Source organism: Equus asinus, chromosome 3 (assembly GCF_041296235.1).
Source record: "Equus asinus isolate D_3611 breed Donkey chromosome 3, EquAss-T2T_v2, whole genome shotgun sequence".
NCBI classification, from domain to species: domain Eukaryota; kingdom Metazoa; phylum Chordata; class Mammalia; order Perissodactyla; family Equidae; genus Equus; species Equus asinus.
In genome coordinates, this window is record NC_091792.1 from 38,763,917 (window position 1) to 38,780,304 (window position 16,388).

Consider the following 16,388-nt stretch of genomic DNA (forward strand, 5'->3'; position numbering starts at 1 on the left):
ACATGATTGACGTTTGCTGAGCCCAAAGCTCCCCCTGCCCCCTTCAGGGAGTTTGCCAGGAGGATGAACAACAGGCGAACGTTTCCACCACTTGACTCAGCTCTCTCGGGACTGTATTAGCATTTAAAAATCAAGCCTCAGGAAAAAAAGGCGCCGGTGAAAGAAACTGGAGCGGGGAGAGGACGCCGGCAGCCGCTGGCAGACCTGTGGGGAGTGAGGGGTCCCGAGTGGCCGCGCCGTGTAGGGGTGTCGGACTCCCTCAGCGTCGCAGCACTTCCCCCGTTCGGTTAATTTTCTTGTTTGGTGGTGTGTGCGCGTGTGCGTGTGTGTGAGTGCGTGCGTGTGTGCATGTGTGTGAAGGGGCGTGGCCCTGGCGAAAGGCGAGCCCCCAAGGGCGAGGCGTCCTCCACGCCGCCCGGGTTTAAGTTTCGGTGGAAACTTTCCCTCAGAAGCCCCTCCTCCTTCACCGTGGAAACCGGCGCCGGGGGGCCGCGCGGCCGACGCAGCCCTGCGCACCTGGCAGCGGCACGTCCCGGGGCAGGGGCGGGGCAGGGGCGGGGCTGGCGGCGGGCTGGGCGGGGCTGGCGGCGGGCGGGGCGCTGCGGGGCGGGGCGGGCGGCGCTCCCCTGGCCCGGCAGGGCAGGTTGGGCCCCGCCCCGGCTCAGCCCCGCCCGCGCTCCCGAGGGCGCGGGGAGGGCGGGGGGGAGCCCGGGTCCCGCGCGGCGCTGCCCGCGGCTGACGCACCGTCGAAAAGTTGCGCTCAGACCTTCCCCCGTCTCCTCCTTTCTTCCCCCGGCCCGGCTGTGGAGTTGGAGCCGCGCGGGGAGGAGCCGGGCGGGGACCTGCGAGCGGCGGCCGGACCGGGCGAGGAGCCGGCTCCCCCTTCCTCGCGGTGCCTAGCGCGGGTGGCGGCTCCGGGACCCGCGTCCCCAGGACCGCGGCGCAAACTTTCTGTACTGTCCGGGGACGTTTGTCCGGCGAGTCCCCCACCGCGCGGGGAGGAGGAGCCGCGGCCGCTGACAGGTACGTGGCACGCCGATCTCATATTAGCGCTTGAGGGAGTTAAGGGAGCGGGAGAGCCGAGGTGTCCCTTTCTTGCATCCCCCAGCTGGGCTGCAGGGACAGGTATTGGGATGGGGGGCCCCCTGGGAATATGCCAAACAAGGTGACTGCGTCGGGCCAAGGCACGGCTGGGAGGAGGTGGCTCCCAGAGCTTCGGGACCAGGCGTTACTCGGCGACTAACCCCGGGGGAGAGAGGGCCAGCTTGTTTTGACGGAGAAGGACGTCAGGGCTCTCCACCCCTTTCCTTGGTCCCTGGGGCCAGAGAGCTGGGGTCCTACGGGAGGAAGAGGTAAAGGCAAAGAGATCTGGGACTCAATTTCTCTTTCCAAACCTCCTCGTTTATACAAGAGACAGAGAGGCATTGCCACTCGGAGGTTTGCAGCACTTTTCTGGGGTAAGGATTTCTTGTTGGGTGGCCGTCGCTCAGTTTCCTAAGTTCTCTAATGAAACTGTGTTCAAGTCGCGATCGTTGTTACTGATGGTGTGTGTGTGTGTCCCCCGCCCCGACCTCAACAAAGCTCCCTTGTTAAACCTCGCTTCTGTTAGGGAGCGGAACTAGCTGCTGTCCTATTTCAAGCCCGGCCAGAGCGAGGTGTTGGTGGCAGCGGTAGCTGTGTTTGCTTGGGACTTTGGGAATCACGTGAGCGTAGCTAATGACTTAGCCCAGCACCGTCCCACCTACCTGGATCCGTCCATTCTTAACTGCTCCGGCTTCCACCCTTCAGCAGGTCCTGCAGCCTTAGCCATCCAGGGACGGGAAAATTCCCTGTCGGGGGGAAGGAGCCCCAAACGAGGAGAGACCGCCCTGAGGAGTAGTGGTAAACAGTGCATACCAATTGTTGCTTCCCTGTAAATTGGGCCCATTCTTTAGCTTCTTCTCTGAAAGGGTCCTGCTATCAAATTCATCTCATTAGGAAGTCAGCTGCTCTCTGCTAATAGCCACAGCAGACCTGATGGAATTATGTACGTCATTGAAAAAATAATTCCTGCTTAATCACCTTTATCTTGTTGATTAAAGAGAGAAAAGATTTCCTCTCCTTAGCCTGCTTGGCGGGGTCACCTCCCTGACCTCAAGTTCACTTGTACACCTAGCACTAGACAGGATGTTGTCCCTGAAGGGGCCCAAACCTAGTGTACTGCAACCGAAGTCCACGGTTGGAGAACTTCAGTGGTCTTCTCTGGACAGAAATTGAGCAGGAGATTCAGTCCATAAATCTACTCTTTAGTGCAGCATACTTGTTGGCTTTAGATAACTTTTCAGATAATTAAAGACTGTTTTCTTTTAGCTCCAGTGAATCCCTTTCCACAGAGCTCATAAGAATTGTGTCCGTGCTTGTCTTGAAATAAATTAAGTTTGGGGTCCCATTTATCATTTGTCCTATAGCTTTAGAAACAAGATTAAACTATGTGGGGAGGGTGGAAAGGGCAAGAGAAACCAAGCTTTTCTGAACTGGATTCAGAGAGAGATTTAGAGTGGTTAAATAATTTAGACCCAACTGCCCAGCTAGCTTTCTTCTTGCCTCTACATAGAGATACTATGGGTTGTATCACTTTTAATGTAGGCATTCGAAGACTAGAAAAGAAAGGACTATTACAGAGTCAGAGTAATGCATTGCTGGACAGTTCTGCATGTTGCCTCCCAAGTTTGGTTCAAAACACTTTCTCTCCAAATTCTTTCTGCCATAATAGGAAGTCAGTAGATAATGTTGACAAATCAAGAAGCAGATGTACAAACAAATTATGTAGAAATGTACCTATTAGAAGATGCAAAAGTTGCCTGAGGAGTGACTTTTGGAATTATGTTCTTGTATTGTTTAAAAAATTTTTTTGTTAAGGAAGCTCCCTCTCTCTGCAAATCTAAAGCAAAATTGTTCTCTCGGATCCCTGCTTAGATGCTTGGTCTTTATTCTGTGTACTTTTGTCTCCTAGGGCGGTTCATAGGCCCTTTGAAGAGCTGGACCCTCAGATTCTGGCCTTGGAACACAATTTACATCTATTTCACTCTTACTCTCAGCAAATTCCAACTCTTAACTTTTAGCCTAGGTAGGGGAACAGTGTTCAAGAGGAACCAATAATTTCAGGGACTTCATTTATAGGGATCTCTTAATAAAGACAGTAACAGAAATTAATGTGTTTATAGTGCTTTATGATTAACAAAGTACTTTGACGTGTACCATATTTGTGCTTTGTAATTTAACCATTTTGTAGTGGGTGCTGTTATATTCAGATGACACAGGAAGAAAACAGATAAGATTCAGAGAGAATAAGGAACTTTTAGGTGCCTACTTTGCTCCTGTATGTGGTGGACTCAGAACTGAATTCAGGATTTCTGATTTAGAAGCAATGCTTTTAATTTTTTTCTCTGCTACAACTTGTGAAGTGTTTGGATGTGAAAAGGGATCTTATTTCTAATTAACCAAAGTGTGAGCTCGTTGGGGATAGGAGTGTATATAAATATGTATACATATATATGTGTATGTTATGTTTATATCCTTGCATCTCAACAATGTAGTTGTACCTGGGGAGGTGGAGTAGATGCATAAATGTCCCAATAGACTGAATAAAGAACTTTGGTAATGTCTAAAATTGAAATCAGGAAATAGCAATATAAATGTGTGATTTACAAATGTGGAAGTAATTACCAGAAGAAACATCTCGAAGAGTTGAAGGAGCTTCTTTTGGGGAATGGTACTCAAACTTAAGGAGGAGCCTGACAGGGGTCTGTTGTTTTTGGCTATGTACCTTATACCTCTATATCTTTTATATATTTATTTATTTATTCATTTATTTTTTGGTGAGGAAGATTGGCCCTGAGCTAACATCTGTTGCCAATCTTCCTCTTTTTGCTTGAGGAAGATTGTTGCTGAGCTAACATCTGTGCCAATCTTCCTCTATTTTCCGTGGGATGCCACCACAACATGGTTTGAGGAGTGGTGCTAGGTCCGTGCTCGGGATCCAAACTTGCAAACCCTTGGCCAGTGAAGTGGAGTGCATGAACTTAACCACTCTGCCACTGGGCCAGCCCCTATATCTTATATTTTATATTATGTAAAAAAAAATCCTTTGGAAAGGTTAGAGTAAAAGTTTCTTTTCAGAATTTTAGAGCTGAAAGGGACCACAGAGATTGTTTATTCCCAGTTCTTTCATTTTGCAGGTGAAGAAATTGAGGTATAGGAGTTTAAATGTTTTGTCAAGGTCACATAACTATAGAGACAAACCCCTTCCAGCACAAGTTTAACTCCTCCCCAGGCAGGTGGAAATTTTCCCCCTGGTTGTGATTCCTCAATTACTTTGCTAGGCAATTCTCTCCTCTTTCTATCTGGTTTTTATAATGTTTGAATAGATTACAGGACTGTGGATTCAAATGTAGTTATCAGTAGGCCTGGCTCCGTGGCCAAGTAGATGAAGTTCCATGTGCTCTGCTTTGGTGGCCTGGGTTTGCAGGTTCAGATCCTGGGCACAGACCTACCCCACTCACCAGCCATGCTGTGGAGGTGTCCCACATACAAAAAAATAGAGGAGGATTGGCACAGATGTTAGCTCAGGGCTAATCTTCCTCAAGTGAAAAAAGAGGAGGGTTGGCAGTGGATGTTAGCTCAGGGTGAATCTTCCTCAGCAAAAAAAAAAAAAAGTTTATCTTTAATTCCTCATATTTCCATATTGAAAATGCTTCAGATCTCTCTAGAACTTTCAGACTCGGTATGTTTCCTGTATTTTTTGTTAATTCTGTAATAACTTTGAATTAGAATTAGACACACTTTGGCAGTTTGTCTGCAGCTATTTAGGAATTGACAGTGTTGCTCAGTTGAATTTGATAAATACTGGAATTTGGGCTAAACTTTTATCTTGAGAAGCTATGACTAATGGGAGATGCTAATGGAGCTTGTCCAATATCTATGAGTGTTGCTTAATGAAGTTCTGAGAATAAGGATCTAACTGTCTTCTAAAAGAGAGGTAGAGGCTGATGATATTTTAGGGGTCATATAGAACAGTTTCTAACACACTAAGTTTTCCCTTTATACATGAGATTTTCTCCTACTTCCCTTCCAATTATATCATTAACTTAAAATTAAACTTTGTTTTTTCTGATTATACACAAATACATATTATTGAATGTTCAGACATTACAGACGTGTAATGTTGAAAGTTAAAGTGCGGTCTAATCTTATATTCTGGGGAAACTGCTATAAATAGGTATTTTTTTTCCCCCAAAATTTCTTTGTTAAAATATATTTCTTATTATTGTGATTGTTAATAACAGCTGGCGTAATACTAAACAACTTTCAACTTGGTTTTTATTTTTAACTTAATATATCTTGAAAATGTTTCCATGACCATACATACAGAGCATCCTGTCTGTATAGTATTGCATCACAGGTTATTTAAACAATCTCCTACTGTTGGAAATTTGGGTCGTTTCCCATTTTTCCATGTTAAGAACAGTACTTTAGAGAACATCCTTAAAGTACACTTGTGTGAGTGTTTTCTGTAGGAAAGTTTTGTGAAAGAGACAGAGATATGAAAATGTTAAATTTCTCTAATTTATACTTCCTCTAATAGTATTTAAAATTATATTAAATTCCATTTAAAATTATATTAATACCTTTTTTCTTTCTGAAGGTATAAGACTGAAGATAGAAATTATTAATCCATGACCAGACACTAAAACAAGAGGTCATAGGAGCAGAAGGCTCTGAGCTTTTAGATAGGGCTCACCTCATTTCTTCACATTTCAGGTTCTGTCTGCTTTTACTGTTTTCCCCTGGAGAAGATAGTAATTGATAACAGCTATAAAAATACCCTCCAGTTGTTGGATGAGCTGCTAATTAGCTTTTATGGAGCATAGTTTGTTTTTTTTTTTAAACGTTTTCTTAATAACATTATTCTAGGACATGCCGTTAAGGAGTTCAGAGAATCCAGTAGGTTTTGCAGAATGCAGAATGAGGGTATGGTAGCTCCTCTCCTTGTATTATTAAAGTTTACCTCTGTTGAAGTATTGATCCTGGGTCAATTTTAGGATCCTTAGGCTTGTAGAAGGTGCCAGGGACTGATGTTACTCTTCTGTATGTGGAAAATGTGAAATAAGATACTTTGGCTAAATTTCATGACTCATATTCACTGAAGCAGGAACATTTCAGGAATTCCTGTGGCAGAGTTTTTATTGACCATCTTAGAGAGTTGGTTGATATTTTCATTGAGTCCAAGTTTGTTCATAACCATTCAATTAGAGGATTATGTTTCATTTCTCAAAATGAGTGCCTTCTGTTTTGTTTGTATTTATGGAACTTGTCCTTGGAGTTCATTCATGATTTTCTTTGTAATATATCAGAATGAGTATAGAAAAATACATCTACAAATATAGATGATGTCTGTCCATATGTATTTTATTATAAAAATGTTACTTCATATTTCTGTATGAAAGCTTTTCTTATAAAATAAGAATTTCTTTGGACATAGGGGAAACTATAGTTTGTATATACTCGTATTTTGATCTTTTTGTGAGAAGATGCAACATGTCTAATGTATTATTCTTGATTATTGCTTATTCACTAACATTAGTAACTTTTTTTGTAAGTTGAGTATTTTAAATCTCTCCTGTTTGTGTGTATTACAAAATGTTTACACTTTTGCTTGTTTTAAGCAAGATGTAGTGGTTTAAATGCTTATGAAAAATCTGACAGCAGAACTTTCATTGACCTTGATTTGCTTCAGGAAACGCTAGACTACCTGCTATTTACCTTAGAGTCGTATTAAAAACCTAATAGTTAATGCTAATTTCTTATCCGCTTGATTAAGTTTGACCTTCTCTGAATTTCCTTCTTGTACTTCTCCACTGTGTTACTGTTTAGGACCTTGCATGTCCTATTTGAAAAGTAGACCCTGGAGTTGCTGTAGATGGTAAAAATCAGCTTGTAACTTGTGTTTGGGAGTCTGGGGACTGGTTGTGTTGCCTTCTCCCTTTTTTTCTTAAAGTAAACCTACCTCTTGATCATGTTTTAGGGTTAGTTTGTCACTGAGGAGTGGTCATTCCTTCACAGTGAATCACAAAAGGAGTAGGTTTGGTGAGGCTTCCTCACTCTTCCTGGCTGCTCAACCTGCTGTCCTCTGAGCTTCTGTCCGTGTTGGCGTGCCAGGAGCAAACTCTCTACTTGGCTGCCTTCCCTACGTGGATAATTTCTAAATCTGCATCCTTATTGCTGACCTTTGGAATCCTAGGCTTGCTTCTCCTATTCCTGCTGGATAGGTCTACGTTTGGATCCTGACATCAAGTTAAACTATTGAGTGACAAGATCACCTAGTGGAGTACCTTATAGTGAATAGAATCCTATAAATGTTTGTTGTTGCCTCTTAGTATCACATAGGCAATTATAATATTTTTTATCTTGTTTCTGTTTCCAATTTTTCTTCCTCTAGTCCATTTTCATGCCATACTCAGTTTGATTTTATAAAGTAAAGCTTTGTTCCTGTCACCAGTCATGATCCTTGTGGCCTACTGGGTGATGACTCAGCTCAAGGTGTAATGGTTAATTTTGTGTGCCAACTTGACTGGGCCATGGGGTGCCCCGATAGTTTGCTAAACATTATTCTAGGTGTGTCTGTGAGGGTGTTTCTGGATGAGATTAGCATTTGAATCGTATTCTGAGTAAAGCACAGTGCCTTTCCCATTGTGGGTGGGACTCATTCAATCCCTGCACGACCTGAAGAGAACAAAAAGACTGAGTAACAGAGATTCACTCTCTCTGCCTGACTGTCTTTGAGCTAGGATATCAGTCTTTTCCTGCCTTTGGACTTGGACTTGAACTTGAACTATGTACTATATATGTTATCCTTTATATATGTCTTTCCTATTGGTTCTCTTTCTCTAGAGAACTCTGACTAATACTCAAGGCATCTATGACCTGGTGCCCTGTGTACATCCTCTGCTCTGGCTGCCCTGCTGATCTCTTCCTCATTCCTGAGCACACCTACCTCTTCCTTTTACTCCATCTCTGCTGGGATCAGTCCTTCCTCTTTCCAATTATTTCAGTGATGTGCACTCTTTAAAACCCAGGTCAGAGCTTGTGTTCTCCTTTAAGCCTTTCTTGGCTGTCTTTTCTTGTAGTAGTTTCCTAGCATCTGAATCTCTACTGAAATTTTAAGAATTTAGGTATTTGCTGCCTTCTAGTGTTATCTTTAATACATTTTTCCTTCTCAGCTAGATTATTAACCCCTTTAGGGCTTGGACCAAGCTCTATTCTTCCAAATCTTCCACTGTTCTTGGTGTTGCCTTTCAATTAGTAAGTGGCCGGTGAGCATTTACTAATTTTTTTTTTTAGCACTAAGATCTTCCTAGGGAAGAAAAAGCAAATGTAGGGCTTGCGTGCCCATACTCCCTCATCTTGAGTCCACGGAAGAAATGTCTAGTTCACTTCCCACAGGACCCAGAACTCTATCAATGCGGTGCTCCAGGGACACTCTGCCAGTTTTCTGGGGTTGTTACTAGAAATGAAACATAAATCATCCTTGACCCAGAGCCAACTTTTCCTAAGAAAAAACCTGTCATATTTAAAGTTCTGTTGAGTTAGCCCTTTCCTGAGATAGTGGTTTGCAACTACTTCTACTGTCATCTGCTTTGCTCTTGTTTCTTGTAATTTCCCTTTGCTCTACCTCTGGCTAAGTCTTTTCATATCTTCCTCTGTAAATACGCTGTGTAGCACATGGTTGTGAATAATTTTGAATAGGAGTGAAGGAGAAGAAGTATGGAAAATGAGCTGTATGTTCCTAGGCAATTTGGGTTTGTCAAATTTAATGCAAATTTCATTCAAGCACAGTATGATTTTCCTCATTGTTCCTGCAATTGAATTTAGCTGTTGAGGAACAGCATTGGAAATCTGACCACATTCTACTCTTCGGCTCATCTTTTAAGCTCAAAGTATTGCAAACCCTCCACACTTTTCATCCCCCTTACCCTGCTCTCCTGTGCTTATCTTCTAACATATTAAAATTTACTTATTTATTGTATGTATTGTTTATTGATTGTCTCACTGAATAAGAATATAAAACTCCATGAAGGTGAGGGATCTTGGGCTATATTAGTATTGGCTGTCTTTGGCTGTCTATCCCAAGACGTAGACCAATGTCTGACATTCAGTAAGTATTTGTTGAATTGAGTGGGAGTGTGCTAACTTGGAGCCCTTCACCCCCCTTTGTTGCCTAGGCTTTCTGTCGTATCCTCTGGGACCTCTCTTTCTTTTGTCCTTCTTCTTACTGAAGATCCCTTCTCTCCATACCTCGTTAGTTCTTTCAAACGATATAACTACGTGTTCCCCAGATCTGTGCCTTTGTAATAGCCACATCAGTAACAGAACTAACAGTCCCTTGGCTATTCATGGTTTACAAAACACTTTCACAAATACTATCTCGTTTGAGGTATTTTTGAGTCTGTGACTGTGATGAGATCTTTAGATCCTGTCTTTCACCAAAGTATGCAAGTTAGCAAAATCTTGTCCCACCAAGTGATGCGACCGTTTTTTAGTATGTGCCGGGCATACCCTCCCTTGGGCCGTGTTTTTGCCAAATTATATATGGGGGATGTGCCTCTTTGGTTTCGTCTTCTGGCCTTCTAGGAATAATCATTATATTACCCAGAAGAGTGCCTTTATGGTATAAGGTCCTCAAGTAAAGTGATAAAAATGAGAAAGGAGGGGGCTGGCCCCGTGGCCGAGTGGTTAAGTTTGCGCGCTCCGCTGCAGGCGGGCCCAGTGTTTCGTTGGTTCGAATCCTGGGCACGAACATGGCACTGCTCATCAAACCACGCTGAGGCAGCGTCCCACATGCCACAACTAGAAGGACCCACAACGAAGAGTATACAACTATGTACCGGGGGGCTTTGGAGAGAAAAAGGAAAAAATAAAATCTTTAAAAAAAAAAAGAAAATGAGAAAGGAAAAAAAGGAACAGACCACCACTAACATACACTAATGGGACATTTTTCAATGGAAGGGACTTGGCTAGATGCTGAAAAACTATTATTACCTCAAAGTTAATTTGATAGCAGGAGCTCCATGTGGACCTGTCCAGCAGAAATTGGAGACACAAGCATGGAGTTGAGAAGGTTGGCCTGAAGGATGCAGATCAAGTAGAGATGAGAGCTCGTGACTTTTAGGTTCTCCACCAGTAAATTGCCATTATTGTTCTCCTGGCCTCTCTCTTTGCTGGGCTGTGAAGACAGAACCATTTTCTTCCTAAAGGCCTTCTGTTCTTGCCTCCAAGCCATGGGAGTGCTCAATAACTATTAGTGTCTAATGATGACACAGGAATATTCCTCTGAGCAATTGGAGAGCTGTAGGCATGTCACAAATTGACAGATGCTCACAAATCTCTTTTTGCTGTTTTGAAATATCACTGCCAGGGGAGTTGTATACAACTTGTTCTGACAGAGTGGTCTTAAATATTCATTCCTTTTACCTATTACTTTAAGAGCAATGCCAGCATTTAGGCTTCAAGCTGCCAGTAGCAATTTTGGAGAAATTGTATTATAACTTTTTCAAGATACTTATTTTCATATAGCTCATTTGTTTATACGTTCATCTATTAATATTATTATTATTATTTTTAAAGCTTTTATTATTTTTCCTTTTTTCTCCCCAAAGCCCCCCGGTACATAGTTGTATATTCTTAGTTGTGGGTCATTCTAGTTGTGGCATGTGGGACGCCACCTCAGCATGGCTTGATGAGTGGTGCCATGTCTGTGCCAAGGGTCCGAACCTGAGAAACCCTAGGCCGCAGCAGCGGAGTGCGGGAACTTAACCCCGCGGCGATGGGGCCGGCCCCTGCTTCGATCTTACAAGCACACATGTGATTGCATTTAGGTCCTACTTGGATAATCCAAGATCAGTTCCTCCTTAAGAGCCTAAATTATCGTCGCATCTTTTCCCACTTAAGGTAATATTCATACCTCCTGGGGATTAGGAAGTGATTTCTCTTTGGGGACCGTTTTTTCTGCTTACCTCAGATTTTATGTATGAAATTTGCTTTAAAACAACCCAGCAGAGGCAAGGAGTGGAAATGAGAGATTAGATTGGCTGAATTATGATTGGCCACACATTGTTAATTTTCAAGTCGAGTGATGGCAGTTCATTGTACTATTCTCTTTACTTTCTATGTTTTGAAAGCTTCCATAATAAAAAGTAAGAACAAACAAAAAAAGGTAAACTCTCACACCAAGATTCCTTAGTAATCAGTTCCTCTCAGAATCTGGAAAATGCCAAATAACCCCAGATAAAATTTCATAAAAATTAAGAATGAGACTTTTAATATCCTGGTTAATCCTTTAGGCTTTCACTATCTTTTTAGACATCTTTGTGCTCCTCAAGAAAAGTAAAGGGTGAATGAAAATCCTTTCACGTGGAATTCAGAAATTGTAAGATGTAAGATGACATGAGGCTTAGATAAGAGAACTCCTTTTTCTCTTCCTTGCTAAAATAATTGGTGAGTGCATGAAGTGGCATGGTTGTCTCTGGAGACTTATGGGCAAAATAACTTATCATGACATCTTTGTCAAGCAGATGAAATCATGAGAGGGTCAACATTTTTATTATAGGGCTCATCTTTCAACTGTGTTTTAATGTGATCATAAAATGTCCAAGAGAGCTGTGACTTGGCACATAGAGTACACTCCCTGGCATAGTTCAGTAGTAATTAATGTTTTTCTGCAAATTGCTTTTTTTGGTAGTCCTACAGTGTCATAAGGCTTGAGATTTTAATTCCTAAATCGTTGTCTTTTTTCTGTTTTTCCTTAAAAAACAAAAAATAATGAGGTTTTTCATGATTTCCGTTCTTTACCCCTGTCCTGAAAGGATTTTGAGGTATGCATTTAAAAATAACCACATGAGGCAAAGCACAGCATTTCTCAGGGAGCTACTGTGGCATATCAGAAATATAATATTTCTCAAAATACCACTGTATGCCCAATTCAGGCTTAAGTGTCTGTATTATAAATGATCATGACTGTCAAGATACTATTTTAGGCTATTCATGTTACTTCATATATACTTTAGTAACTTAATGATTTTTTTAAGGGAGGAAACCAGAAATTCATATGCAGAATATCTGATCAAATAATGGCTGGTTATGGCTTAAATTGCCAAAAGCAGCATGTTTAAAAGTGCATTTAGCCTTTAGAAGTGAGTTTATTGACATACTCTGGTTTTATATTCTTTCCTCAATGATTTTCATATTGAATTTGTTTCTTTCCAAGTTAAAAGCTGCATTTTGTTGGGGTGATATAAACTCTAGTTGCAAAATCTCATAATTAGACTGTCTTTTTTTAGCTCATGGAATTAGAATTTAGCTGGTACATTTGTTGTTGATACTGAGACTACTAAAACCCAGTTACCTCTTTTATGTTTGTTCTGAGCTGTGGTACAAATTGGTCTGTACATGTCAGACACAAAAACATGTGGCCAATTCGTACAAAATTAGACTTTTTGTGGTATATGTGTTCATATAGTCGATAAGGCTGACTACATTTTGAACTTCTTATTACATTACTATGACATTGTAACCCAGGCTTATGAGAAAGCTGTATTTTTTTGCAGAGAGTGGACTAGAGATGGTATATCGTAGTAATGTAGGTTAAAAAATGACTTTTTCGTGTGGGTAAAGTCATTGGTGAAAGAATCGATTTAAATCCTTGCAAGCTTCTTGGTCATTCTAATTCCTTACTAAATAGATTATTATAAAATTTGATGGTGATTATTAAATTTCTTAGCCATTCCATCCTTTTAGAATTGTAAAATCACCCAATTTACCCTGTAATAAAGGAGAAATGATGTATGGAAATAATCAAGATAGTGGTTTACTTTTCATTTGCTATAGTATCATGCTAATCTGTTCTGCATTTTTTTTAGTGTGTGCTTTTGTGCACAGAAGAAGTAGTTACTCAGGAATAGTCTTTAAGATATAGGTTCTTTTATTACCCAGGTATAGCACAATTTTTCAGGAACACACATTTTTGCATAAAATGAGATACTTCTTAAGTTTTGTTTTTCTCTTTGCTACTTTTTCTTCTTTATCTAGAATATCAAATATAATGCAGAAAGCTGATTGAAAAAGAACTCTAACATTTGCGTGATGTTTTTTTGGTTTGCAAATAATTAACAAATGAGGAACTCTTAGGCAAAAACCAAAGCATTATCTTTGAGTAAATAAGGAAAATAGAATACCATCCAACCCTTTACTGATTTCCTATCCTTAGTATCTCTCAAATCCATTCATTTCTCTCATCTGTGTTAACTCTACCCTCTCTTCTAGATTATTACAGTACCTTCTTAACTGGTCTTGCTGCTTCTATCCTGTCCACTCCCAAATTGGTTCTCCACTCCAGCCTTAGGGGTGTTTAAATGGTGTAGATTTCATGGTGTCATTTTCCTTCCCCACATCCCCTCCCATTTTAAAATCCGCTTGGGACTTCTCATGACTCTTAAGGTAAATAAAGATCCTTAATGTGTGCCAGGCTCTGTGGAGTTCAGCCCGGCTATCTTGCCAGCCTCATCTCATACCATTCTCTTGCTAGCTCTCAATGCTTTAACATCACCATCTTTCTTTCATTTCTTAACATACCCATATTCTTTTAAAAAGCCACAGAGCCTTTGCCCATGCTGTTCACTCTGCTCGGAATGCTTTCCTCCCCCATCCCCACCATCTCCATACTCTCCCCATCAGCTCCCTTTGCTTAATTAGTAAATTCCTATTTATCTTTAGCTCAAACCTTATTTCCTCAGGGAAGCCCCTTTACACTAGTTGGGTTTCACTATTATAGGTTTTTACATCACTATGTATCTTTTTTTTCCTCATTGGACTGACTTATTTGTTACAATTTATGTGCTTATGTAAATTGTCTTCATGAGGACAGGTGGTGGGCCTGTTTTTTGCTCAACATTATATCCTTAGGATTTAGCACTATACTTAGCATGTGTTAGGTGAACCATAAATATTTGTTGAATGAATGAATGACATGAAAAAATGGAAGCAGATATAACTGTTACCTAATGGATTAGGTGTACACACAATGCCAATACCAAAGACCTTGTAAAAAGTGAAATGTGCCCTTCAAAGAGTTTATCCAGGAAGGTTGCCTGCTTATTCGATAGCTGCTGCCGTTAGGAAGTTTGGAACAATTTTAAAGAATTGTCTTTAGAAGAAGCCACGTAAGAAAAACACTTATCTTTTTGGTTGAAAACAGTATTCAGCTTGATGATTCTCTTTATTTTCTAAATGTATTTCCAGCTTACAGATATCAAATTCCATTTTCAAAGAACCAAATTTGCCACAGTTGAAAATTTCAAAAGAATGTTATAGACATGAAGGCATCCTTAAAGGAGTTGTGCCTAAGATGTCTTGAGCATTGGCAGACGTTTTTGTCTTAAGCATGTAGGCTTTGAAGGGGCTAATGCTCCTGTGGATGTGTGCGTTCTGCTATGTTTCTGTTAAAATTGTTCATGAAGTCTCTCTTCTTGCTGTAAGGATGTGTCACTTTTGCTTCTGGCCATGGGACAGAGGGGTGCATTTTACTTTCTTAAGTCATTCACTTCATCCTTGTGCTTTTCATCCTCTACAGGCAAAATAAGTCTTGCAAAATTTGTTTTTTTTACCAGAAAGGAATGTGATAGGGAATTGGGTTTATTATAAAGTGCTTTAAATTCCTTAGTTGTTGAGGTCTGTGTTTAGCAAAAGTCTCTGTTAGTGTGAAAGATCACAGAACTGGGACCACATTCTTTCATTGAAAAGTATCAAGGATTCTTGCCAAGGTCTACTATTCAAGATTATTTGTTCAATGCTTTTGTTGCTTTAGCCACTAGCCCTTAACCTCTTTTGTGCTAGACCCTACCTTTTTACCTCTTGATTTTGGAAGAAAGTTGCTGTGTGTACTACCTTTCTCCAGTAACTTAAATCAGCATTGATTTTAAGCAGAACTAACTGAATTTAAAATAACACATACATGTCTGTGCCTTTTAATCTACGGGAACATTTTTGGATAGACTGAACTGATAGCTGTAGCTGTTGAAGATTATCTTCTAACAGGACATTTGTCACAGCTCCATTCAGGTGACCATGAGCGCTGTACTTTTCGCTTGTTCACCTTTGGGAAAATGCACTTAACTCAACGTGGTATAGAGCGTTCAGAACAGTCGACAGCTCTGTAAGTGAACATTTTGGTGGGAAGCCTTAGTTAGTGGCCAGTAACAAAAATCCTATTGACCTTTTATTCTCAAATGTTCCTGTTTGTACCTGAACAACAGAGGTTTGGCTTTTATTTACTTTTTGTTTGGTTTACTACTTGCCAGTAAAGGCTTACATTTTCATACTGCTTCATTGCTGAAAGTATTATGCAGACAGATTTCTTGTGACTCCTTCTGCAAATACATTTTCTGTGCCTAGTGATAATATCAACATTTGTGAGAGAATGATTTTTTGAATTTGGTCTTTTGAAGAGTGGTTCTATGCTAACTATCTTCTTTGGCAGGTCACTGCTTTTTGTTAAATGATGCTCTTAGAAAAAGACCTGTCAGCATTTGTGCAGAAGGCTCGCTGTGTTCTCTGCCTGTCTGCGTGAATCTCAGTGCCTGTGCCTGTCTGTGACTGAGGCATAACCTCGTACCTGAATCAGTGACATTTATCTGCATGAGCCTTGGCCAACAGCTCCCTACCTCCAGACGGAATTGTTCCCAGAGGGATTTTAATTATGTCAAATGCATTTTGACCAAGATGCACTTACTTTGGCATTAAGCTGTTTATTATTCTTTTTAATAAATCATCTAATTTTAAGCTGGGATCATGTTATTATATAATTTATTTAATGGATACAGTTCTTGTGCTCATCACTTATCGATTGTTCTCCTATTTCCTGTTTGGGATGTTAAGGGAAAGAGAATTACTCTTCTGTGTGAGGTAGTGTCACCTTGGGGCATTATTTTGCTTTGGCTCGAAGAAGTCTTAGGAATGATGGCAGTAATGTGCTCAAGTCACCTGTGCTCACTGGATGACCGCTGAGATGCTGTAAGGTCATGAAAAGTTAATGGAGAATTAATACCTTATGAACATAATCCCCTACTATTTTAAATAATGACTACTCAATTCAGGCAACATATATTAAAATATTCTAACATGAGCCGAACAATTTAAAACTGGTAAAAAGGGGTAGTAGAGGATTTAGGACTGACTGTTCATTTAGGTGTGAAATAAGTAGGCAGCTTCGCATGACAGCTTTCCTAATCTTTTTTTAAAGAGGAAGCTGAAGTGAAGAGAAGTTAAATAGTGTGTTCAAAGTCATTTAGGTAATCAGT

The 16,388-nt window shown here is 40.8% G+C and overlaps 1 protein-coding gene across 7 annotated transcripts in view; it reads left to right on the forward strand.

The window, feature by feature from the left end:
- Positions 1-675: 675 nt before the first annotated feature.
- FHIP1A (FHF complex subunit HOOK interacting protein 1A) overlaps positions 676-16,388 on the forward strand; it is a 222,239-nt gene continuing 206,526 nt past the window's right edge. For 3 of the 7 annotated variants that reach the window (XR_011501961.1, XR_006525554.2, XM_044767112.2), the window contains exon 1: positions 812-1,023. The gene's annotated coding sequence lies outside the window, so the exon portion shown is untranslated. Of the gene's footprint in view, positions 1,024-1,331; positions 1,458-16,388 lie in introns of those variants that run through there. The other 4 variants (XM_070504906.1, XM_044767109.2, XM_070504905.1 and 1 more) reach the window with 4 other exon arrangements.